The following is a 27,529-nucleotide window of genomic DNA, read 5'->3' as shown; positions in this document are numbered from 1 at the left end:
TATGTATGTCGTTGTTGTTGTTGTGGTCTTCAGTCCTGAGACTGGCTTGATGCAGCTCTCCATGCTACTCTATCCTGTGCAAGCTTCTTCATCTCCCAGTACCTACTGCAACCTACATCCTTTTGAATCTGCTTAGTGTATTCATCTCTTGGTCTCCCTCTACGATTTTTACCCTCCACGCTGCCCTCCAATGCTAAATTTGTGATCCCTTGATGCCTCAGGACATGTCCTACCAACCGATCCCTTCTTCTAGTCAAGTTGTGCCACAAACTTCTCTTCTCCCCAATCCTATTCAGTACCTCCTCATTAGTTACGTGATCTACCCACCTTATCTTCAGCATTTTTCTGTAGCACCACATTTCGAAAGCTTCTATTCTCTTCTTGTCCAAACTAGTTATCGTCCATGTTTCACTTCCATACATGGCTACACTCCATACAAATACTTTCAGAAACGACTTCCTGACACTTAAATCTATACTCGATGTCAACAAATTTCTCTTCTTCAGAAACGATTTCCTTGCCATTGCCAGTCTACATTTTATATCCTCTCTACTTCGACCATCATCAGTTATTTTACTCCCTAAATAGCAAAACTCCTTTACTACTTTAAGTGTCTCATTTCCTAATCTAATTCCCTCAGCATCACCAGATTTAATTTGACTACATTCCATTATCCTCGTTTTGCTTTTGTTGATGTTCATCTTATATCCTCCTTTCAAGACACTGTCCATTCCGTTCAACTGCTCTTCCAAGTCCATTGCTGTCTCTCATAGAATTACAATGTCATCGGCAAACCTCAAAGTTTTTACTTCTTCTCCATGAATTTTAATACCTACTCCGAATTTTTCTTTTGTTTCCTTTACTGCTTGCTCAATATACAGATTGAATAACATCGGGGAGAGGCTACAACCCTGTCTCACTCCTTTCCCAACCACTGCTTCCCTTTCATGCCCCTCGACTCTTATAACTGCCATCTGGTTTCTGTACAAATTGTAAATAGCCTTCCGCTCCCTGTATTTTACCCCTGCCATCTTCAGAATTTGAAAGAGAGTATTCCAGTTAACATTGTCAAAAGCTTTCTCTAAGTCTACAAATGCTAGAAACGTAGGTTTGCCTTTTCTTAATCTAGCTTCTAAGGCAAGTCGTAAGGTTAGTATTGCCTCAAGTCTTCCAACATTTCTACGGAATCCAAACTGATCTTCCCCGAGGTCCGCTTCTACCAGTTTTTCCATTCGTCTGTAAAGAATTCGCGTTAGTATTTTGCAACTGTGACTTATTAAACTGATAGTCCGGTAATTTTCACATCTGTCAACACCTGCTTTCTTTGGGATTGGAATTATTATATTCTTCTTGAAGTCTGAGGGTATTTCGCCTGTCTCATGCATCTTGCTCACCAGATGGAAGAGTTTTGTCATGACTGGCTCTCCCAAGGCCATCAGTAGTTCTAATGGAATTTTGTCTACTCCCGGGGCCTTGTTTCGACTCAGGTCTTTCAGTGCTCTGTCAAACTCTTCACGCAGTATCTTATCTCCCATTTCGTCTTCATCTACATCATCTTCCATTTCCATAATATTGTCCTCAAGTACATCGCCCTTGTATAAACCCTCTATAGACTCCTTCCACCTTTCTGCCTTCCCTTCTTTGCTTAGAACTGGGTTGCCATTTGAGCTCTTGATATTCATACAAGTGGTTCTCTTCTCTCCAAAGGTCTCTTTAATTTTCCTGTAGGCAGTATCTATCTTGCCCCTAGTGAGACAGGCCTCTACATCCTTACATTTGTCCTCTAGCCATCCCTGCTTAGCCATTTTGCACTTCGTGTCGATCTCATTTTTGAGACGTTTGTATTCCTTTTTGCCTGCTTCATTTACTGCATTTTTATATTTTCTCCTTTCATCAATTAAAATCAATATTTCTTCTTATGTATGTAACAATTTAAATATTCGTCTGACTCAGAAAGTGACAGCACTATTAGAAAATCTTCTTTATTATAATGTACTATAACACATACTATATGGTGTTTAGAACTCAAGAATGTTTTAAAGGACGTTCTATTTTACAAAATACTGATATTTGTTTGTAAAGAGCTGAAAATGTAGCTACAGCCTACGCGAAAGAAGTCGGATATATTCTCAACGGAAGTTGGCAGCACTGGATGACGAATTGCTGTTGCGTGGCTCACTTAAATACGCGTTCAATAACTGCTATCGCATATACCAATCATTTACACGAAAAAAAAAACAGTAAAAAGAGAAAGTGTTGTATGTGAACCCTACGTGATATTTCTATACTCCTGAGCTCTTGTATGTCATACAAAGACAGGTGCCTCCGTTTGAGAGGAGCATGGTTTCAGTCCTAGTTTGTCCATTCAGAATTAGGCTGTCTGTGTTTTCTTTAAAGCGCCAATACGAATGAGTAAATGATTGCTTTGAAAATCAAATAGTCGATTTCACCTCTCCGTCCGTATTCAGTCGGAGTGTGTGCTCGCTCTTTAATGAGCTCGTCGCATTTGGGACACTAAATCCTGATTTTCTTTTCTTCCTTCAATTTTTTTTCTTTCTGTGTTGAATCACAATAAGTATTAACTCAACCTATTCTTTAAATCAACGGATACCATGAATCTGCCTTCACTTTTATTCCAGGCTTATCCTGAGGACAACGTATCAGTGCTGTTTAATCAACAGTCTCTGTCAGCCAGCTCCTTTCAAGTTACTAAATACCCCACGCGTTACATTCAAGACATGATAGGCTCTCTTTAGTCATGGGTAATTATTGTTTTTACTTGACAGGAAAGATGCTTGTCACAATATTGCTAAATCGCACTGGTATTCCTAGTAACAGTATCACTGTACGATGTATCAACCTTTTTTTGTTGTCAATTTTATTCAGCTTACACATATTGTAACCGAAAAAAACAGCGCAAAACATGAGAGCAGTGATAAATCTTCGAGTAATTGTTACAGTCCGAAGACTGGTTTCATGCAGCTCTCCATGCTGCTCTACCCTGTGCGAGTCTCTACTTTTCCGAATAACTACTGCAGCTTACATCCTTCTGAATCTGGTTACCGTTTCGTCTCTTGGTCTCCTCAAACCATTTTTACCCCCCCCCCCCCCACTCTTCCCTCCAATACTAAACCTGTGTTCTCTTGATGTCTTAGGATGTGTTCTGTCAACCGATCCCTTCCTTTAGTCACTTTGTGTCACAAATTTCTTGTCTCCCCTATTCTGTTCAGTACTTCCTCATTAGTTACGCAAACTAATAATCTAATCTTCAGCATTTTTCAGTGCGCCACATTTCAAAAGCCTCTATTCTCTTCTCGTCTAAACTGATTATCGTCCATGTTTCACTTCCACACGTGGGCGCACTTCACACAAATACCTTCAGAAAAGACTTATTAATACTTAAATGTATATTGGATGTTAACAAATTTCTCTTCTTCAGAAACGCTTTTCTGGCCATTTCCAGCCTACATTTTAGATCCTCAGCATTGCCTGATTTAATTCGACCACATTCCATTATCCTTGTTTTGCTTTTGTTCATGTTGATGATATATCGTTCTTTCGAGATGCTGTCTATTCCGTTCAACTCCTCTTCGTAGTCCTTTGCTGTCTCTGACAGAATTGCAATGCCGTCGACGAACCTCAAAGTTTTTATTTCTTCTACCTGAACTTTAATTCCCAATCCAAATATTTCTTTGGTTGCCTTTATTGCTTGCTCAGTGTTCAGGTTGAATAACGTCGGTTACAAGGTACAACCCTGTCCGGTTATTTCGCCTGTGTCATACACCAGGTGGAATAGCTTTGTTATGATAGGTTCTCCCAAAGCTAGCAGTAGTTCTGACGGCATGCCTTCTACTTCAGGGACCTTGTTTTGATTTAGGTCTTTCAGTGCTCTGTCGAATTCTTCTCAAAGTATCATATCTCCCATTTCATCTTTATCTACGTCCTTTTCCCGTTCTGTAATATCACCTTCAAGTTACTCTCTCTTGTATAGACTCTCTGCACTGAGGTGCCAGAACTCATGAGACAGCGATATGCACATATACAGATGGCGTACACAAAGTATAAAAGGGCAATGCACTGGCGGAGCTTTAATTTGTACCCAGGTGATTCGTGTGAAAAGGTTTCCGACGTGATTATGGCTGCACGGCGGGAATTAACTGAGTTTGAACACGGAATGGTAGCTGGACTTAGACGTGTGGGGCTTTGCAATTCGGAAATTGTTATGGAATTCAATATTCCGAGATCCATAGTGTCAAAAGAATACCAAATTTCAGGCGTTACCTTTCACCACGGACAACACCGCCTGCAGCGCCTCACCCGAGCCAGTGGCCTTATCGGTTGGACCCTAGACTACTGGTAAACCATGGCATGGTCAGATGAGTGCCTGTTTCAATTGGTAAGAGTCGATGGTGGGGTTCGAGTGTGGTACAGCCCCGCGAAGCCATGGATCCAAGCTGTCAACAAGCCACTGTGCAAGTTGGTGCTGGCTGGAGACCATATGCAACCATTCATGGACTTCATGTTCCGAAACAATGAAGGAATGGTTATGGATGACAATGTTCCATGACAGCAGGCCACAGTTGTTTGTGAATGGTTTGAAGAACGTTCTGGACAATTCGAGCGAGTGATTTGGCCACCCATATCCTCCGACATAAATCCCATCGAACATTTATGGGGCATAATTGAGAGGTCGGTTCGTACTCAAAATCCCACACTTGCAATACTTTCGCAATTATAGTCGGCTGTAAGGGCAATATGGCTCAGCATTTCTGCAACGCCTCTCCAACGACTTGTTGAGTCCATACCACGTCGAGCTGGTGCAATACGCCGGTCAAAAGGAGGTCGGACTCGATATTAGGAGGTATCCCATAACTTTTTTCATTCTCGGTGTATATACTTCTTCCATCTGTCAGCTTTAGCTGTTTTGCTTGACACTTTCCATCTGCGTTCTTGATATTCATGCAGCTGCTTCCGTTTTCTCCACAGGTACCTTTAATTTTCCTGTCGGTGGTATCTCTCTTTCCCATTGTGAAATATGTTTTTAAATCCTTACATTTGTCCTCTAGTCATTCCTGCTAAGCCTGCACTTACTGTCTGTCTCAAATTTTGGACGTTTGTGTTCCATTTCGCCTGCTTCATTTGTTGCATTTTTATATTTTCTCCTTTCATCAATTAAATTCAATATCTCCAGTGATATCCAAGGATTTCTACTAGGCCTTGTCTTTTTACTTCTTTGATATTCTGCTGTCTTCACTCTTTCATATCTCAGACCCACGCATTTGGCTTCTGCTGTATTCCTTTCCCCTTGTTCTAGTCAACAGCTGCATAATGCTCCCACCGAAATTCTCAGAAACCTCAAGTTCTTTCAACTTATGCAAGTCTCATTTCCTTAATCTTCTGTCTTTTTGCAGTTTATTCAGTTTTAATCTACAGTTCATAACAATAAATTGTGGTCAGAGTCCACTCCTGCCTCTGGAAATATCTTACAGTTTAAAATCTGGTTCAGAAATTTCGATCTGAAATCTTCTAGTGTCTCCAGATCTCTTCCACCTTCATTCACGATTCTAAAACGAAAAGTTAGCGATGATTAAATTATGCTCATTGCAGAATTCTACCAGGCGGCTTCCTCTTTCATTCCTTTCACCTAGTCCATATTCACCCACAATTTTTTCTTCTCTTCCTTTTCCTATTACGGAATTCCAGTCTCCCCATCAGAATTAAATTTTCGTCTACCTTAACTACCTGGATAGTTTATTTTATCTCATCACATATTTTTTCAATCTCTCTGTCATCTGTGGAGGTAGTTGGCATATAAACTTGTACTACAGTGGTTGACGTGGGTTTAGTGTCTGTCTTGGCTACTATAATGCGTTCTCTATGCTGTTCGTTGTAGCTACCTGTACTCCCGCTTCCTTATTCGTTATTAAACCTACTCCTGCATTAGCCATATTTGATTTTGTATTTGAAACCCTGCTCTCCTGTTCAGAGGTGCTGTTCCTTCTGCCACCTAACTTCACCAATTCCCACTACATCTAACTTTCCTTTTTAAATTTTCTCACCAATCTGCCCGATTAAGGGATCTAACACTCCGTGCTCCTACCCGTAGATCGCCAGTTTTGTTTCTGCTGAAGATGACGTCCTCTTGAATATTCTCCGCCCGAAAATCCGAATAGGGGACCATTTTACCCCCCGAAATATTTTACCCAAGAGGATGCCATCTTCATTTAATCATACAATAGAACGGCATGCATTTGGGGAAAATTATGGCTGCAGTTTCCCTTTTGTGTGAGCCGTTCGCAGTACCTGCACAACAAGGCCATTTTGATTAATGCTACAGGGTCATTCAGACTGTTGCCCCTGCAGTTAATGAAAAGGCTGCTTTCCCTCTTCAGCAACCACACGTTCGTCTGGCCTCTCAACAGATTCTTCCCCGTTGTTGCACCTACGGTACGACTATCTGTATAATTGAGAATGCAAGCCACTCCACCAACGGCTAGATCCGTGGTTGGTGGTGGGTTCCTCTGATTATGGCTTTTAATTCTCTCGTGTCGGCATCCTCGTATGAAATTCTCGCCCTATCAAGTTGAGAAACTAGGAAAACTTAGTGATAGATATCATTTGAAGAAACGTAGATCGTCTCCTATGATTACTTTTACTGTGACCCTGTAAAAAAAATAATAAAAAATGTCTTCGGATTTCGGATAAAATTCAGTAGAGGCATTAGTTACATTCTTAGCGGAGCACAGGGCCGAATGCTAGAAATGGAATCTTGACGAAAAATCAAAATTAGAAAATTTGATTTAAATGGAAAAGTTTGTTTTGCGTTATCTCGGTTCTCTTTCCGACGCATAACTCTTAATTCTGGATGGGGAGTGGAGGAAGGTGGGGGAGGGCCTGGCAGCACGCTCCTGATTTTCCATTTCCTGCATTTGTACTTGAAAATCCTGTCTCAGGTAACCTCACTTCAATAGTAATGCGACTGTTACAAAACGCACATCGGTCCTGCACTTGAAAATCCTGCCTCGGGTAACGTCTCTTCATCAATAGTAATGCGACTATTACGTTATAAGACGCGCATCGGTCGTAGCAGTTATATCCCGACGACGGAGATGGTGAATATTTTCTGAAGCTCGAGCTTTAATTTAGACGATGCAGCGTGAACACCTTGAAAATTTTGTGCATCTGACATTGTAATTAGGTTCCAGGTTGTTACCATTATAATAAATAAGTCTCCCCAGCACGTAATAAAGATCATAAAATGAAAATTGCTAATTACAGGGGAATACGTCTGTTGTATGCAGCATACATAATTTATGACACGATAAGTCAAAGATAGGCAGGCGTTATATGAGGAACACTTATAAATTATGGTCAAAATCGATACTGCAAACAATCTTGAGAAACGCTCATAAATGATGGTCAGAATGGATTCTACAAAGGTAGATCTCGCATACGCGGGATATTCACCATGGTGCAGCTAACAACATTGAACAACACTGATATTATCGATAATCAAAACGCGTTCCACAGAATAAACAGTGAAGTTGTTACGAGTATTATTTCTTTATTCCATTCCATTATAGCCTGTCACCTATAATTTAAACACGGGCTGTACTGATTCTTACACAATTTATGCAATATAAATTAATATTTAATTTTATTCTATACCGTATTACCTTCCATCACGATAACTGTTTCTACTATTAGTCACACACATGTGTAGGGCGAATCAGCGAAAACCTGCACTGCAAATATTGTGGAAATGAAAAGTGCTATTGATGTGTGGTTTTCACAGCATGAGTTGCTAGTCAGGCGCTCGTATTGTTACCCAATAAAAAGATTGTAATAATACTTAGAAAGCTCATTTTTTTGTGCAAACAAAATCTATTTTTAAAATGTAACAATGGGTAAAATAGAATGTCGCTGGTGTTTGTTTCACGATTGTAGTGCGAGTCGTTTACGAGATGTATTGTGCCAAGTTTCCACACGGGCACTTGCTTGTGCCTTTCAACCTTCGTAGCCGTTGGGCACAATATTGTTATGGCTGCTTACAGTGTGCTTGTGTGTTCTTGTATGGAGCAAGGATTTAGGTTATGCGGTTAGTATCTAGGCCACGAAATAATTAAACAGAACTAAACAGTCCCTTTATTGATCCTTCAGAATATCTAACACACGCAGTACAACATCTCAGAGCAACATCTCATTACCAAATATAGCATTTTAAAAGAGAAAGAACACTTCAAATTTAATTTACGACGATGCAGTTCCGATCCATAGGGAACGGATTTTCGTATTGACCCAATGGACAGTTAAGGCATAACTAAAACAGAGAGGAGGTACATTGTAAAAGATACAAAATATAAAATCTTAAGGCCAGCCAGAATCGGCCACAAATAACCTCGACAATGAAAATATAAGGATTCCTTTTAACAACTAAGCAGCAAGACCTAAAATAATGAAAAATTTAAATTTACCTCTAGATAATTAAAAAAAATGCTTAAAACAAAGAACGTTAAAAAACTAAGTCATAATTAAGACTTGTGATCTTAACCATAGATAATGAACTCTTTAAGAACACTCAAATACACTGACCTACTAGGAAATTTCAACTTCATGAATTTAAATAAGCTAGACTTTACAGCAAACTCAGTAACTCTGTTGTTGCACCACAACAGACAAATGATTTATAGCAAACAGCTTACATGTTTATGATAGTGCACAAAAGTTCACAATGAGGTAAACAAGAAATCTGAATTTCACTCCTTATGATTCGTGAAAAGGTTAGTGTTCTACAACTTAGAAGTTAAGCAGAGAGCAAATGGCCATCAGAAACTAATAATTGAAACCACAGTAAAATATAAAAATGGTATTCAAAGTGAATCCTTACGACAATAACACGCGGAGGAAGTGAAAGAATTTTTAGCATATTGCAGCCCCGTCAGCAACTGTGATAGACTAATATTTTGAAGAATCAGCCTCAGTTGCGCAAGTTTTCTGGTCTTTATCAGGTTTCGGCTAAATTAATCTAGCCTTCTTCAAAAGCATAAAATTACTATAACATGCCTGAGTAAGGCAGAGTCAACATTAAAATTAAAACCTATAGTACCGTGGTACCACGTCGAATGAAAACTACTTAATTGAAGTCCAGTTCCGGCATCTCTTCACCACGCGGTCGGTTGGCAGTGTGCACAACGTACGTGCCGCTGCCAACCGACCGCGTGGTGAAGAGATGCCGGAACTGGACTTCAGTTAAGTAGTTTTCATTCGACATGGTACCACGGTACGATAGGTTTTAATTTTAATGTTGACTCTGCCTTACTCAGGCATGTTATAGTAATTTTATGCTTCTGAAAAGGCTAGATTAATTTAGCCAAAACCTGGTAAAGACCAGAAAATTTGCGCAACTGAGGCTGATTCTTCAAAATATTACGTGGAGGAAGTGACCCAGGCAAGTAGCTCGTTTTCAAGGGAGCAATAAATGCACTGAATGCATGCGATGCTCACCTTTTGCAGAAAGCACCCTGCCAAACGATGCGTCCAGCTTTTTGGGTAACGGTTTCCGCAGATGATCCATTCATCTGGAGCAACCGTACTGCAGAGAGTACCATGTCACGCCTCGTCCGAAAATAACCAAGTACGTTCGACGTCCAACAAATCACTCAGCACTACCAAGACACCATCGCGTCACGTAAATCACAAGCAATGCCAGGCATGAGGATACGCAGGCTGCCCAAAGTTAAGTGAGAGTGAGGTTTGCCCCCTGCACATAGCAGGCCTGGACATCAGCGTTCCCATGTCTGCGTCTACACTCCTAACAGACTCTGTGCGCATCTCCGCATATAAACATTGACTGAAGCCGCCGTCAAGTCATAGACATGGGGCAAAACTTCTTTCTTTCGCTTCCCGGGCCGCGCTTCGCGAGAGCCTCCGCTCACCGCTAGAAGAAGCCAGGCCAAAACCCATCTGAACGGCCGCTGCCAACTTTAAGTGAATGACAGCACACGTAAAATCAAATCGAGCCGTAGTACTCGAGATCGAGCCAACACCAAACTGGCTCATGTTCGTTGAGTGCATTGCGAATTGCTGCTAGTCAGTGTGTGATGGCCCAAGCAGTAGGTCGTGAGTGGAAAGATGGGATTTACCAATGCAGAAAAATCCGACTTGCTCATAGTATATGGAGAGTGTAGGAAGAATGCAGTTCGTTCTTGTAGGGTGTATGCAGCAAGATAGCCCAGTAGACGTCAACCATCTCAGCCATTACATATCAGCATCTTCAACCAGTTACGTAAAAGTCATAGTGTAACATCTAAACAACGTAACAGAAGTAAAAAAAGTTTCGACAGAAATGGGGGAAATTAATGTTCTTGCTGTTGTTGCAGTTAATCCGTACGTTAGCTCCCGCGCAATCGCGCGAGGGAGTAGCATGAGTCGGGCAAGCCTCCTACACATTCTCCATCCACATAGGTTCCATCAAGAGCTGCATGGAAACGATTATCAGAATCGTGTTAACTTCTGTACATGGATGTCAAGACAGCATACTCCACATGTATTACATACCTCGTTTAGTGACGAAGCTACGTTTACCAATCATGGCGTGGTAAACCGGCGAAACATGCACTATTGGCGTGTCGACAATCCCCGTTGGCATCGTCGGGTGGAACGTCAGCGTCCATGGAGGGTAACTGTGTGGTGTGGAATGGTGATCAGTCAGCTCATAGACCCGTTTTTCATTGACGGAACACAGAACGCGCAACCTCGTAACAGACGATCTTCCACGAATGCAAGAAGATGTTCCTCTACAGACTGGAAGGAACCTGCGGTACCAACATCAAGATGGTTGTGCAGCCCATAGTGCACGAAGTACTACAGCATATCTTCACGAATTGTTTCCAAATCGTTGACTTGGACGCAGAGGACCTGACGTTGGCCGGCCAATTCCCTCGATTTGACGCCTGTAGACTTTTTTTCTGTGGGGAAAGCTTAAAGATGCTGTCTACAAAGACCTACCAACTACACACGGTGATATGCAACGACGTAGTACTGCAGCCTGTTCGAACTTATCCGTTGAAATGCTAGCACGTGTGCAGCAGTTGTTCCATAACAGGCTGGAAGCATGTATTGTCGCCTCCGGTGGTCATTTCGAACACAACCTGTAATGGTCACTTGTCTCGTTATTGGTCAGAACCCACATAAGTAGTTCACAGGAATTGTACAAGTGTCGGTGCAGGAACTTTTCAAAATACACTACTGGCCATTAAAATTGCTACACCAAGAAGAAATGCAGATGATAAACGGTCATCCATTGGACAAATATATTATACTAGAACTGACATGTGATTACATTTTCACGCAATTTCGCAATTTAGGAGCATAAATCCTGAGAAATCAGTACCCAGAACAACGATCTCTTGCCGTAATAACGGCCTTGATACGCCTGGGCATTGAGGCAAACAGACCTTGGATGGCGTGTACAGGTACAGCTGCCCATGCAGCTTCAACACGATACCACAGTTCATCAAGAGTAGTGACTGGCGTATTGTGACGAGCCAGTTCCTCGGCCACCATTGACCAGACGTTTTCAATTGGTGAAAGATCTGGAGAATGTGCTGGCCAGGGCAGCAGTCGAACATTTTCTGTCTCCAGAAAGGTCCGTACAGGACCTGCAACATGCGGTCGTGCATATCATGCTGAAATGTAGGGTTTCGCAGGGATCGAATGAACGGTAAAGCCACGGATCGTAACACATCTGAAATGTAACGTCCACTGTTCAAAGTGCTGTCAATGCGGACAAGAGGTGACCGAGACTTGTAACCAATGGCACCCCATACAATCACGCAGGGTGATACGCCAGTATGGCGATGACGAATACACGCTTCCGATGTGCGTTCACCGCGATGTCGCCAAACACGGATGCGACCATCATGATGCTGTAAACAGAACCTGGATTCATCCGAAAAAATGACGTTTTGCCATTCGTGCACCCAGTTTCGTTGTTGAGTACACCATTGCAGTCGCTCCTGTCTGTGATGCAGCGTCAAGGGTAACCGCAGCCATGGTCTCCGAGCTGATAGACCGTGCTGCTGCAAACGTCATCGAACTGTTCGTGCAGATGGTTGTTGTCTTGTAAACGTCCCCATCTGTTGACTCAGGGATCGAGATGTGGCTGCACGATCCGTTACAGCCATGCGGATAAGATGCCTGTCATCTCGACTGCTAGTGATACGAGGCGGTTGGGATCCAGCACGGCGTTCGGTATTACTCTCCTGAACCCACCGATTCCATATTCTGCTAACAGTCATTGGATCTCGACCAACGCGAGCAGCAATGTCGCGATACAATAAACCGCAATCTCGATAGGCTACAATCCGACCTTTATCAAAGTCGGAAACGCGATGGTGCGCATTTCTCCTCCTTACACGAGGCATCACAACGACGTTTCACCAGGCAACGCTGGTCAAATGCTGTTTGTGTATGAGAAATCGGTTGGAAAATTTCCTCATGTCAGCACGTTGTAGGTGTCGCCACCGGTGTCAACGTTTTGTGAATGCTCTGAAAAGTTAATCATTTGCACATCACAGCATCTTCTTCCAGTCGGTTAAGTTTCGCGTCTGTAGCACGTCATCTTCGTGGTGTAGCAATTTTAATGGTCAATAGTGTACGATTTCTACTCGCACTACAATCCTGCAACAAACATCACTGACATTTTAATTTATCTCACTTTTAGTTTGTTAATGTCAACAGGCATTGTTCCATTTAATACAATTGTATGTTTGTACAAAAAATATAGTTTCTAAGTATTGTTACAATTTGTTGGCTGGCTAAAAATACGAGCCCCTGACCACCAATCCATTCTGTGAAAACCACACATCAACAGCACTTTCCATTTGCGCAATATTTGCGGTGCAAGTATTAGGTCATTCACACTATATATATATATATATATATATATATATATATATATATATATATATATATATATATATATATATACTATTTCTGCTATGAATAAAAGCTACAAATGGTTCAAATGGCTCTGAGCACTATGGGACTCAACTGCTGAGGTCATTAGTCCCCTAGAACTTAGAACTAGTTAAACCTAACTAACCTAAGGACATCACACACATCCATGCCCGAGGCAGGATTCGAACCTGCGACCGTAGCGGTCTCGCGGTTCCAGACTGCAGCGCCAGAACCGCGCGGCCACTTCGGCCGGCTAAAAGCTACACCTACTACCAAATCTATGACAAGTTCTATTATAATAACTTCCGTTTTTGTCTGTCACATTCCACAATGCACTCTATCGCTCCCCAGACCATAGGCATGCACTGCCGGTCCCTTAGGAGCTCGGAGGGCATTGTGGTTTGTTGGGTCTATGGTTGCATGGAAGGATTCCCTGTTCCAAGGGAGCATCTTTGTTGCCGATAAAGAGCGCAGCCAAACATCGGCCCTCGTGGTGTTGTCTTCTGCTGCAACTGTTGACTTCAGCCGCCTTCGCTGCATTGCTTCTCGATTTTCTGTCGCAACCACTCGTAGTGTAATAGACGGGTGTTGGTTGATAACATAATGCGCTACCCAAGAAGCTCTTGAAGTAGCATCAGTAATGTTGTCCAAGATTTGCCATTCTGTTTCGCAACGCAGTATCTCATGTACATCGAGTCTTTCGTTCCTATTCGTTGTTGCTGATCAGTGTCAGCAAAATCGGCATACAGGGGCATCCCCAGATAGCATCTTCTGGCGTACCTTCTTCACTGCAGGCATACTAGGAGGTTTGTCTTCTACCAATTCGATGCCCGTAGTTGGCGTATCCCCCATGATCAGTCAAGAAGTGTGTCAGGTATCTCGAGGGATTCAGGTACTTCATTCCAAGTCTCTGTTTTATATTTTATAGAAAACCGTAAGTGTGCCTCTCTGTTTGGGCTTCATCCCATTGTTTCATTGGTGGAGGATCTGATTTTTCATTCGCTGCTTACCTGAGGTCTGTTTTTCGGTTAAATTCAGCACTTCATGATATTGTTCTTTCTTCAGCCAATACATCTTCTCTTTTTTTCCGAATATGTACAACGAGTGCACACATTCCAAGTATTCCTTGCAAGACCTCAACTGACACAGTGCCGAAAGTTCCCGCCAGCCAAAGATGTATTCCACGTTGCACCCTGTTAACTATCCATCCTGGTAGTACGAGCAAAGGTCTGTGGGCCCAAGCACTCACACAGTTAAGGTAACGTTATGATACGTTCCTATTGTTTGCACTGGCAGCTTATAAACGTTAATGGCGAGACTAATAATTTTTTTTCATCGTGTTCGTGGCTCTCATGCTCATTTCTTCAATATACGCACCATAATTTTGTCGTTCGTCCAAGAAGATACCTAAATATCTGGTCACGGACTTTCTCTTTATAGACCTTAGCTTAAATTCATGATACGGTCTTTTAAAAGACTCCCTTTTCAGGCTCAACAGACAATATAATTGCTTCGCACCACCGATGTAATTGTTGAAGGACTATATTCCATCCATCTTCCATGTTGCCTCTGGAGCTTCCCTTCACAAGAATCATCAGTTCGTCGTCGTATGCCACTACTCATAAGACCTTTTCATTAGCCTGTAGCGTTCCTAATACCCAGAAAACAGAGCGGCTTATGGATCTCTCGGAGGAGTCTTTTGAAATTTCTTTTATTAGTATTAGTAGTATTGTTCTTTTATTAGTTTTACTGAACAAGAATCATTCATATCATTAATAGTAACAATAGTTCAAAGTTTGTATGACAAAATATATACCAGAATTTTAGATTGCGCTTTGTAAACTGAAATAACCCAAGGCCTGTGACAAGGGCGTCCAGCCACCCATTCTTGTTGATATTAATATTGATGATGTGAGTAATTAATGCTAAAGGAAATAATCTACAGTTTTTTTTTCAAATTAACGACATTACTCTGTACACAATGCTCTTAGCTGATGACCAAGAGATTTTAGCAGACTGAAGGGATAATATTTAATGCTTATGAAAGCAGCTTAGCAATATAATTTGAACACCTCTAAAAAACACCAGAGTGGTGGCATTCAGAGGAAGGTAACCCGGACCAAGATAATTGTTAACAACAAAACAATGGAACAGATCAACAAGTTCTTTTATTGCAATACTACGTATACATTATGTCATGATATCGTTTCAAAGCTACCAAGCTTTGCCGGCCGCGGTGGTCTCGCGGTTCTAGGCGCGCAGTCCGGAACCGCGCGACTACTACGGTCGCAGGTTCGAATCCTGCCTCGGGCGTGGATGTGTGTGATGTCCTTAGGTTAGTTAGGTTTAAGTAGTTCTAAGTTCTAGGGGACTGATGACCACAGCTGTTAACTCCCATAGTGCTCAGAGCCATTTGAACCATTTTGCTACCAAGCTTTCAGTTTCCATCTGGCAGAATCGCGAGAAACTTTAGAAATACCAGGTAGGAGACGCTTCTAGTATTGTACAAAAAGTAACGTGAGTGCCAACATTTCTTTATGGATGTGAATGTTGGATACTAAAGGACATCGGCATCCTCAGAAATTTCTTTTTTCGTATAGTGCCGGTTTTAAAACGTGGGGAAATTTTCAGATTGCTATTTTAGATGTACGACTATATGATTCGTTGAGTTGAGAACGTATAGAACCAACAAAACTAAATTGCGCTGGAAATACACAAACATATTTTATCTTAAAAGGTATCAACTCAAAATTTTTGGGTAGATTACTTTTATACCTAAATGGTAAGCATACTTCATTAGTTTATGCAAAGTACACATTCCTGAATTATTAATATGAATGCCACTATCTTGATTCCATAATCTGAAATTACATACTTATCATTATTAACTCCAGAGAATTCAACAAGTTATACATAAGAAATATTTTTATTCGTGCCAATAATATTAGGTCGTTTGAAACAGAAGGAAAAAAAAGAAACAGAAGGAATGCAAAACTTCTGTTGGGTGGCAACAAAAATAATCAGGAAAAACGACTAAGCAATATTTCTCATAGTGGAGAAAAAAATAAACTTAAAAAAACCACAGTATATTCAATCACGCGGATAAAAAGGATAAACGTAAAGAAACCGCAGTATTTTCCATCGCCCTCGATAAAGCCACATTTATGATTTTGTGGATCGCAGACAGTCATTGTAAAAAAAAAAATATAAGAAAAATCTGTAATAAATATGAAGTCCTTACTCCCAGATTCCAAGAGCGGGAAATTGCCGTATTTTCGCCCGTGCCCATTACGCCTATTTACGGGCGTCCATGCTAAAGAAACAACAGCCAGCAGAAAGCGCTGAAATCAGATTTCTTAGAAGGATGGCGACCTTTACTTTACCGGACAGCAAGAAAAGTGAAGGTCTTAGAAGAGCACCAGAGATATTTGTTATTAATGAAGAGGCAGTAAAATAAAGAAAGAAGTTAAGGAACTTGTGGCAAGAATGCATTGCCCAAGGCTTCCAAATATGTTGGTAAACAACAAGCTGAAACAAGAAAGAAGAAACGTTGGACGACCGAGGAGGAGATGGCTGAACCAAGACTTCTACTGGCGGAACAAACTGGGAATTGTTCAAAACTTGATGATGATGATGATGATGATGATGATTGTAATGCCCCAAACTAAAACAGCCTCCTTTGGTGGTGCAAAATGGCGAGCGCCTCAGCTACCTCTGCTACGATGACTGTGTTCGTGTTCGGTGAACTAGTGGCTTCCTCACTGTATCACCGTTAATTCCAGCCATTTATCGGTGACCGCTGTGAGGCGCAGCGACGTAAAATTGTGTGCTTTTGAGACTGTGTGGAAAGGCAACCTACAATTCTGTCAGAAATGAGGCTGATAACAGGCGTGAAAAAAATTACAAAGCCATTAAATGGACATGATTTCTTAGGTTTTCTTGGTACGTTTAATAGTGTACTTCGGGTGTTCAACCGAACTGTTAATTCCATTTTTCTGCTCGATATTTAGATGACCAACTCCGTCGTCTTCTTCTGATGCTGCAAGCTGTGCTGTTATGCGTAGTCACTGCCTGGGCACCAACCAGATGTTTTTTTATACATCTTTCATTCTCATCTCATGCTAGCAGGGCGAGCTGTTGTAGGAGTTCGTCCTTTTCAGCCAAATACCCCAACAAAATGGAGTGGGGCAGACGGAATCCCAATTGGGATCCTTGGGAGGGGATTTCTAGTTTGGGCATTCGCCTGATGACCAAGGGAAACCTCCAGAAAACCTTGGTGATTGGTGCTATTTTAATTTATTTCTGTGGAGTACTGTTAGTACCACGTTGCTATTTACAGCCGAGCCCTAATCTTGGCCATCCCCACATCCTTTGATGCCCATTTGTTTTTCGGAGTTTGTACGGTTAATCCGTGACGAGCACTTTCTCTCAGCGTCTGCCAGCTGTGATGAAAGAGACAGCATGCAACAAGACTTTTGTAAACTGAGCGTTGCATCCCAATTTTTGCTTACACTGAAACCTCCGTTTCGGTTTATAAAGTTTTTCCGATAGCTTTATTTCGAAAGACTCCTTAAATACGATATCCCGGAAATCAGGCGTTCGCACCACGATGCTGGTCTCGTCGTATTTAATTTCGTGATTGTACTCGAGCCATTGGTCGGTGACATCTGATTTGCATGGTTGTTTTAGTCGTATGTGTAGCTGATGTTGCTTACACATCTCTTTGAGGTTGCAATTTAACGAAGGCTTGGGTTCCGGCCCGCAAGTTATTAATATCCCCGCCAGCCTTCTCAACTATCACAGCTGGAAAACATTGGGAGCATGTGCGTTTCACTGAATAACAGTGGAACTCCGAAAACCAAAAGAGCAGCAAATGAGCATCAAAGGCAAAGCGGTCGCCGGGAGTCGAATTTGGGTATAAGGAGTCCAGACAGGGAGTACGCTTAACAACACAACTCGCAGTACATGAAGAAGACGATTGACCTGTCGTCTAAATATAATGCAGAACAGTGGAGTCAGCAACCCGGTGGAACACCCGAAAGCACACCATTAACAAAAGTGGTAATCAGAAAGAACTAACAGTTATATTCTCATTGTAATACACTGAAGCTGCTGCTACAGTTCATAAATCCAATTTGACTGATGTGCTCATTCCGCTGCATTAGTACGCCATAAAATCTTAACACGTAAAGGTGAACTAAACTTTTCTGAATGTGGAGAACGAGCCCATCAACAAAAAAACAAAATGTACTCTCACTTACGTTTGTGTAAAGCACCATAAGTACCATACTGTATGGAGCAGGGTCTCTCTTGTATTTCCAGAGGAAAGAGAAAGTCAAGAAATAGGTCAGTGACCTGTATTGGCCGGAGACAAGCAATGTATGTAAGGTGCAAAGTTGTCATGTTTTGCCACCTCATTAAAATACGTTCAGACGGTGCGAGAGTAGTGCATCCACTAGTAGACATGTCGTACACCTACATGGGACAACAGCAGTAAGTAGACCTACTTGTCACGGTATCGTGTCAGGTCCAAAACCACTAAGATAAAACGTGTGTTTCACCTTCCACTAATCTATATGTGCGTATTATACACTGCAAGACACTTTGCGGACTTAAGCGGTAGGAATTTGGATGACAGTATTTTTTCTCCGCTTTTTTGTCCTATTACCAAATGGTTCAAATGTCCAAATGTGTGAGAATTCGTAAGGGAATGGAGCATGGAAGACAGGCTGTCTGTCAGCTACCGTATGAGCTTCACCGGGTGACAAGAAAGATGAAGCACACAGAAGATATGGTCGAATGTCAATGTAACATTGTACACGTACACACCATTGGAGAGTATGTAGATGATTACATCTGCAAGGTAATTTGTGGTAAGGTCTTACGGGACCAAACTGCTGAGGTCATCGCTCCCCAAGCTTTCACAGTACTTAATCTAACTTAAAGTAATTTACGCTGAGGATGACACACACACCCATGCCCGAGGGACGACTCGAACCTCCGACAGGGGGAGCCGCGCGAACCGTGACAACGAGACAAAAAGTCCTAGACCGCGCGGCTGGTGTGTGTACAATGTTAGGTGGTGAGTGATCACTGTGAAGGACACAGAGATGACACATGTATGCGACAGCGTTATCAGCATCCAACAGCGTTTCCAAGGGGCCTCATGGTGAATATAAAATTGGCCAGCTGATCGAAAGGTACAATATACAGAACTGTGGGGTATTCGGATGTATCAGTGGATCATGTTGGTCTGCATGGGGACTTGAGGACAGGCATACTCATCGCCACGATTCCAATCGATCACGTCCGACCAGCATATGGGAGTATCGCCGTATTGTGCACCAAGCGCACTGTAATCCCTTCACATCTGCACCTGACATCAGAGAACAAGTGGGACTAATGAACTCAATGCAAAACTCTGTGTCATCTCACACCATTGGTTAGAGACAAGCAACAGACGAACTAGGGAATTAACGTCTAATGCATATGATGCCATTAACACCACCAGACAAGCTACTGCGGTTGGAGTGGTACCGCTACCAGAAGGCTTAGACTGCCGATGAATAGCGTCGCATTGCGCTCAACAATGACTCGCGTTTCTGCACTACCGCAGATGACCATCATCGGCGAGTATGGCGGCGACATGAGGAGAAATCCTATTCTTCCAATGTTTTGGAGAGGCGCAGCGGTGTTACCCCTGGCGTCATGGTGTGGGTGGGGGGGGGGGGCATGGGGTATGACTTCATATCGTGGCTGGTAGCAACTGAGGAAGCCCAGATGATACAATGATTCATCGTGGACATCATATATGCTCCTTTGTTACCGGTCGTGTGACATGATTGAATATTGCCGTACCATTTTTCAACAGGACAACACTGGTCCACAGATGTGACTTCTGTCTACGAATCGTCTGTGTGATATTGAGGTACTGCTGTAGCCAGCGAGACCCCCAGATCTGTCTCCGATAGAACGTCTGTGACGAGCTCGGTCGTCAACTTCGTCCTAAGGCCAGTATCTGGAGTATCAAGGACCAGTTACAAAAGTTGTGGGCCAGCATGCCTCAGAAGAGGATGCAACAGCTTCATAACATCCTTCCCACTCAGCTGAATCAGTGAATGCATCCAGGCCAGGTGGGTTGCAACGTCATATAGCCACGTTATTTGTAAATTGACGCGATTTTGTAATTACTGAAGTAACACCACACATCCTCTCAAACCTTAAAGTTTCATTTCGTTTCCTCTTCTCCTTCTGGATGCTTCACTTTCTTGTCAGGCAGTGTATGATTAGTTACCCTGGGCAGAGGAAACCACGTACTGCGTTGAAGAGCCAAAGAAACTGGTACACTTGCCTAATATCGTGTAGGGCCCAGGCGAGCAAGCAGAAGTGACGCAACACGACGTGGCATGGAGTCGACCAATGTCTGAAGTAGTACTGGAGTGAACTGACACCAAGAATCCTGTAGTGCTCTCTATAAATCCGTAAGAGTACAAGGGGGTATCCCTTCTGAACAGCACGTCGTAAGGTATCCCAGATATACTCAATAATATTCATGAATGGGGAGTTTGGTAGCCAGCGAGAGTGTTTAAACCCAGAGGAGTCTTCTTGGAGCCACTCTGTAGCAATTATGGACGTATGGGGTGTCGCATTGCCCTGCTGGAATTACACAAGTCCGTTGGAATGCACAACGGACATGAATGGATGCAGATGATCAGACAGAATGCTTAGGTATGTGTCACCTGTCAGAGTCGTATCTAGACGTATCAGGGGTCCCATATCACTCCAACTACACACTCCCCATACCATTACAGAGCCTCCACCAGCTTGAACAGTCCCCTGCTGACATGCAGGGTCTATGGATTCATGAGGTTGTCTCCATAACCGTACACGTCCATCCGCTTGATACAATTTTAAATGAGACTCTTTCGGCCAGCCAACATGTTTCCAGTCATCAACAGTCCAATGTCGGTGTCGAAAGGCCCAGGCGAGGCGTAAAGCCCTATGTCGTGCAGCCATCAAGGTTACACGAGTGGGGCTTCGGCTCTGAAAGCCCATATCGGTGAGTTTCGTTGAATGGTTCGCACGCTGACACTTGTCGATGGCCCAACATTGAAATCTGCAGGAATCAGCGGAAGGGTTGCACTTCTGTCACGCTGAATGATTCTCTTCAGTCATCGTTGGTCCCGTTCTTGCAGGACCTTTTTCGGCTGCAGCGATGTCGCAGATTTGATGTTTTACAGAATTCCTGATATTCACGGTACAGTTGTGAAATGATCGTACGGTAAAATCCGCAGTTCATCGCTACCTCGGAGATGCTGTGACCGCCGCTCGTGCGCCGATTATAATACTACATTCAGACTCACTTAAATCTTGATAACCTGCCATTGTAGCAGAAGTAACCGATCTAACAACTGCACCAGACACTTCTCTTTTACAGGCGTTACCGACCGTAGCGCCGTATTCTGCCTGTTTACATATCTCTGTATCTGCGTACTCATGCCTATACCACTTTCTTTGACGCTTCAGTGTAGTTATCAGGGAGGAGCAAAAATACTCGGAGTAAGCATATTTCACAAGGTGTATTTCACCTGTTTAATGCCAAATACAAGTTACAAAAACACTAAAGCGACACAAATCCGCTATCACTGTGCCTATCACCCTGGCCGAATAATTACAAGCTTATAGAGGCTGACCAGTGTTGAGTCGAGAAAGACCGACACGACGTCTGATCCGTGACAAGTTAAATATCTTTTCCGCTAACAGTTTACCACGTACTGGCAGCCAGCGATCCAGCTGTGAAGGTATTCTGCGATGGACGTCCACCTCTTGTGACGCAAGTCAGGGTTTTCGAGGTGGTGTCAGCTACCTCCGTCTGCACAAGTCGCAATGTGCTTACCTTTAGCTATTTCAGAATTCTATCTCTGATTTTCTCGTCATGGTCATTTTGCGAGATGCACGTGGGAGGAAGTAATACGTTGCGTGACTCTTCTTGGAAAATAGGCTTTCATAATGTAGCAATAAATGTCGCCGTGATTCACACCACCTCCATTGTAGAGTCTGCCATTGGCGTAAAAAAAAAAAAAAAAAAAAAAAAAAAAAAAAAAAAAAAGGTTCAAATGGCTCTGAGCACTATGGGACTTAACTTCTGAGGTCATCAGTCCCCTAGAACTTAGAACTACTTAAACCTAACGAACCTAAGGACATCACACACATCCATGCCCGAGGCAGGATTCGAACCTGCGACTGTAGCACCTAGAACCGCTTGGCCACACCAGCCGGCACTGGCGTCCAATGAACATCTCCAAGACGTTCTCGTGCGTACTAAACGAAGCTGTACCAAAGCGCGCCACTTTTCTGTGGATCTTTTCTGTCTCCTCTATTAATTCTATTTGGTAAGGGTCCAAGATTGACGAGAAACATTCAAGAATTACTCGATGGGAATTTTAAAAGATGCCGTTTCTCTTTCGTTGGTACCGAGCCAGATGCCGTAGTTGTTAATATACTGGACTCGCACTTGAGAGGACGTCGGTTCAGACCCAATACGGCCATCGAGCTTTAGGTTATCCGTGATTTCACTAAATCGCTCCAGGCAAATGCCGGAATGGTTCCTGTGAAAGGGCACGGCCGACTTCCTTCCCCGTCCTTCCGTAATCCGATGAGACGGATGACCTCGCAGTTTGGTCTCTTCCCCAAACAACAACAACAACAACAACAACTAAATCGCTCCAGGCAAATGCCGGGATGGTTTCCTTGAAACGTCAAGGCCGATTTCCTTCCCCAGCGTTGAAACATGACGAGCTTGTGCTCCGTCTCTACTGATCACAATGTCGACAGAATGTTTAACCCTAGTCTTCCTTCCTTCCTGTTTTCATCGGCGAATGCATTTGCTACGGAGTCTTCCATCAGATATCAGTCCATCATTTGCTTTTCCTACAACTAGTTTAAAATGGTCGTTGCACTACAGGTCTCTCCGGACACATGCTCCAAGATATTTTATCCTTTCCAGTGAACGTTCGGCAATCGAACAATAGTGGCTCTCTCCGCATATTTATATACATTATGTTGCATTTTTATTTATCTTGAGTGTGTGATATAATTTCATATTGGATTATCGATTACTGAAGCAAAGTCCATCTCATCACTTGTCAACGGACTCTTAGCCCTTGACCTAAACAGATGTTACGTACATTACATATAAGACATGAATATAACAACACAACTTGTTGATTCCGGCGATACCACACAATACTTACGAAATTGTATTTTAGGATTCATGTAGGATGTACAGTCGTGGACAAAACGAGCGAGACCCCTCGCCTTTTCGTTATGCTGATCCGCACGGCTTTAAAGTCTGCTACACAGCATAACAGGCAAGGCGACGAAGTGCTACCAACATACTATGCGCAGGCGTGAAATTGACAAACTATCTGAACTTTTTTAGACTGTATTCCATAATTTCTAAGACTATATTAATGCTGATTAGTGTGTTAAATACAACACGTAAACATAAGACAGAACTGAAAGAAGAAACGCTAATTTGTATGAAACGGACGAATAAAAATGAATTTCAGCTTATCCAGATAACAGACAAAGAACCCCAGACCGTTACGAATTAGCAAAATATTATCCGCATTCGCCCGCGAAACGGTCTGTGTCAACGTTCAGACCAGTCATACTGGATTACCATTGCTGACCTACCATGAAAGTGTGCAAATTTAGCAATGCGTGAAGATTCATAACGAAATTCACTTAAACATCATTCAGTGCCACACTTAAGTCAATTCCATTATTGACAGAAGCGGAAAAAGGAGGCAGTATCATGTATGAAATTCTACAAGAGTGTCATATTGACATCCACAGAGCGCCAGTACAGAATAAAGGTAGCGATAAATCGTATTGGGTGCGCGAGAATTTCTTAAAATTGCTTTACTGATATTCTACCTGCCTCCATAGAGATTAGAACCGAAAACAAACCAGACCTTCCTTTCACTATGCTAGCAGACAACCTAGGCAAACAGCCCTCTATTATTACCCCAGACATGAACAAGCCGGCAATTTCGCAATAAAAATCTGCAGTTTCTGTTGCATAGAGCTTTCTGGACTCAAAAACATGAATTTTCTTCCTTTATGTCACCACTTATGCGACAATCATTCGGGATGATTATCGAAATAACAAATTACTGTTATTAGAGAGTAAATTTTGTAGGATAATTCTGCACCACCCCAGGAAATAAACGGCTACATAGCTGCCAAACGTATTCTGCATTGTTTCGAATTCTCCACTAGACTCGCCACAGCCAGAAAACGTTCATTAGCAGAAGTGTTTCTTAAGCTAGCTAGCAATGAGAATGTTCGTACTTCTAAAACGCGGTGGCATTAATACTGGGATGTGAATTACCACGTGTATAGGCAAATACATTCTATTTGCATTCCTGTAAACGTGATTTGGATCGAAAACGTAGCTACGACTAATATGCTTATGTATCGACAGCAACTAGAACATTTCGAATAAAGAGTAGCGGGTGTTATTTATGCGGCCCTCATCTTCAGTGTTTTCGTTGTTAGGATTTCGTCACCTAAACCGGTAAAAACGGAACCCTACTAGTCTCACTTTCTTGACCGTCTATCGGTCTACCCAACCCTTAAAACCCGTTTACCTCCAGAACGGGTGGACATAATAAGCGGAAATGTATCGCACTTCTTGCTGTAACCGGTCCCTTGCTGGTGTAAAAAAGTGAGCTTCTATGTCAACGCAATCAAAAGATACGACGGTTTATGTAAAGAAAATTTACGCGAAAGGTCAAAAAATGGCTTCAAGAACTATGCGACCTAACTGCTTAGGTCATCAGCCCCTAGACCTAGAACTACTTAAACCTAGCTAGCCTAAGGGCATCACAGACATCTATGCCCGAGGTAGAATTCCAACCTGCGACTGAAGCAGCCGTGCGGTTCGTCACTGAAGCGCCTGGAACCGCTCGGCCACCGCAACGCGGCGAAACCCTACTCACCTCATGTATAATGATAATATATACTGTCTAGTGAGGATAAACTGTATTCTCCAGCAACTCAGATCGTTTGATCACGGAACTTTTACGAAGCTACATTCAAACTTTGTCGAAGTCGTCTGCAATATCCATTACAAACACCCTAGGAACTTCGTATGCGATATCCACTTCTGAATACGCTGGCAGATAATGCAGTACTATAACAAGTAGGTGGGAACTTATTGTTATTGGTCCATGCATGACACTTTATTTCAATATCACTTTAACGCGGCTAGGTGTTCGTATATGGCTGAAATTAATGAACAAAAAGTAAATAAACAGTAAACAACTTCGATGTTCAGATCAAGTGAAAGTCACATGTCGTAATTACAACATAATTTCGTTGTTACATCTACATGACTACATCAACAGGATTTCTTTGCAATCCGGACTTACGTGCCTGGCAGAAGGTTCGGATTATTTCTCTACCGTCCCACTCATTAACAGTGTGCGGGAAAAGGGACTACTTAAATCTTTTCTTGCGAGCCTTGAATTACATTATTACTATGGTTTCTTCTTGTGTAAGTACCCTAGGAAATAATGTTTTGGCATTCAGAACATATGGTGGTGATTGAAATTTCGTGAAAAGATCTCGTGGCAACGAAAAACGCATATGTTTTCATGAATGTTACCCCAACTCGATTATCAAATCTGGGATCCTCTCTCCCCTATTTCGTGACATTACAAAGCGTGCTACCGTTCCTTGGACGTTTTTGCGTGCACAGTCAATCACGTCTGTCAAGGATATTATAGCAGTGGACGGACAAACGTAGTGTAGGCAGTGTTTTCAGTTGGCCTGTTGCGTATTCTTAGTGTGCGGCCAATAAAACGCAGTCATTCGTTTGCCTTCCCCACAAAAGTATGTTTTCGATCTTTCCAGTTTAAGTTTTACTGGGTACTGAGATGAACTGACAGTGCTTCGACTTGTGTTTTGTCATGTAACCGAAAGTTAATTATTGTTATTGGACGCAGCTTTCGTGTTTAATGTATTCCTCAGTCAACAACAGTAGACTCCTCGTACACCACACATAACTGTTTCAAAGTATTAAATTGTTACTGATCTTACCATGTTGCAGTGGTCATCTTAACTTGCCGTTTTGAAAAAAAGGAAAATATTTTAGCGAAATGTAGCAACTAAGAAGCGGAGTATCCAAACAAACAAACGTTTCCGGTTTAAGTAGTTGCAGTAGGTCTACTACACAGTAACGTAAATTAGGAGCAAAGTCCATAAGTAGATCCTCATCAGGAAAACCAGCCCTCATAATGCAAAGTGCAACTACAACAAAGAAAGTTTCCAAACATGTCAATGAGTAGTCGATGAAAGTGGACGCATTCTGTCTACTGAATCCCAACGCACGCAATTTACGAGGGGGCACGCCAAGTGTCAGACCCCGATCTTGCTTTTAACTACGCTCATTGAAAGAGGGGACAAAATAAGCTTAAACTCTACCGCTTCTGAGAAAACGACGGTCAAAGTGTTCAATGCGTTGTTGCTATAGTGTAGATACCGCTTAGCGGTTAAGGATTCAACTGAAGCGGTGGCTCTGCGGCTACCATAGCGACTTCGGAACTTTGCGCTGCGAGTTCGAAACCCGGTTTTTCCTTTTTTCCCCCCTCACTCTCTGAATTATCTACGAATGTTTATTCCAATTTATGATGAAACACTGTTGTCGTTATTCGTCAGTTAATTTACTGTGTAAAGAAATAAGTTAAAAAGGGAACACACAGTGCGTAGTGGGGCGATCACTCTGTTGTAGAAATAATTCAGAAGCCAAGATCGCTTAAATACTGTCTACTGGATAACCGGTTTCAACACACTAAAGGTGCCATTATCGGATCTAAATGTAGATTAACATTGATAAACCATTTGGATATAACGATACATGAGGCAGACGAGATGATTTTATATCAGCTTGTCTCATTCGTTTATTATTTTTTTAATTCATTAATTACACATAAAGTTAATTGTCGAGTAATGACAACATTATTTCAACATAAATTAGAAAAAAAAACATTCGAAGATAATTCTGATAGAGAGGCAGGAAAATAAAATAATTAAAAAACCCAATATGGTCTCGAACACGGGAATCAATGCTAAGAAGGAACGACGGTAGCCACTGAGCCACCGCTTCAATTGCGTTCTCGGCTGCAGAATGTATCTACACTAGAGCAACAGCGCGTTGATAACTTTGGCCGTCGTTTTCTCGGAAACGGTCGAGTGTCTGCAGATAAGCCGAAACACAAGTTCGCTTATTTTGTCCTCTCCTTCACTGACAAGGGGAGGCCGCCAATTGTGAAATTCAGATTCGATTCATACTGCGCATAATAAAAGCTCATGGCCAGAGGTGTAATGTGGCAAAGCACCAAGATGCACTTCTCAGCCGTTGTCGAGAAAATCGACAGTTAGAAGAAACCGCTGCGGTGAAATACTCTCTACGATTCATAATTTTCTACAGCGTCGTGGCGCAGCGGTAAGCGCTCGAGTTCGTAATCCGAAGGTCGGCGGATCGAATCTCGCTCCATGC

The sequence above is a fragment of the Schistocerca nitens genome, chromosome 4 (assembly GCF_023898315.1).
Source record: "Schistocerca nitens isolate TAMUIC-IGC-003100 chromosome 4, iqSchNite1.1, whole genome shotgun sequence".
In the NCBI taxonomy this organism is placed as follows: domain Eukaryota; kingdom Metazoa; phylum Arthropoda; class Insecta; order Orthoptera; family Acrididae; genus Schistocerca; species Schistocerca nitens.
Note: the sequence above shows the minus strand (reverse complement) of the source record.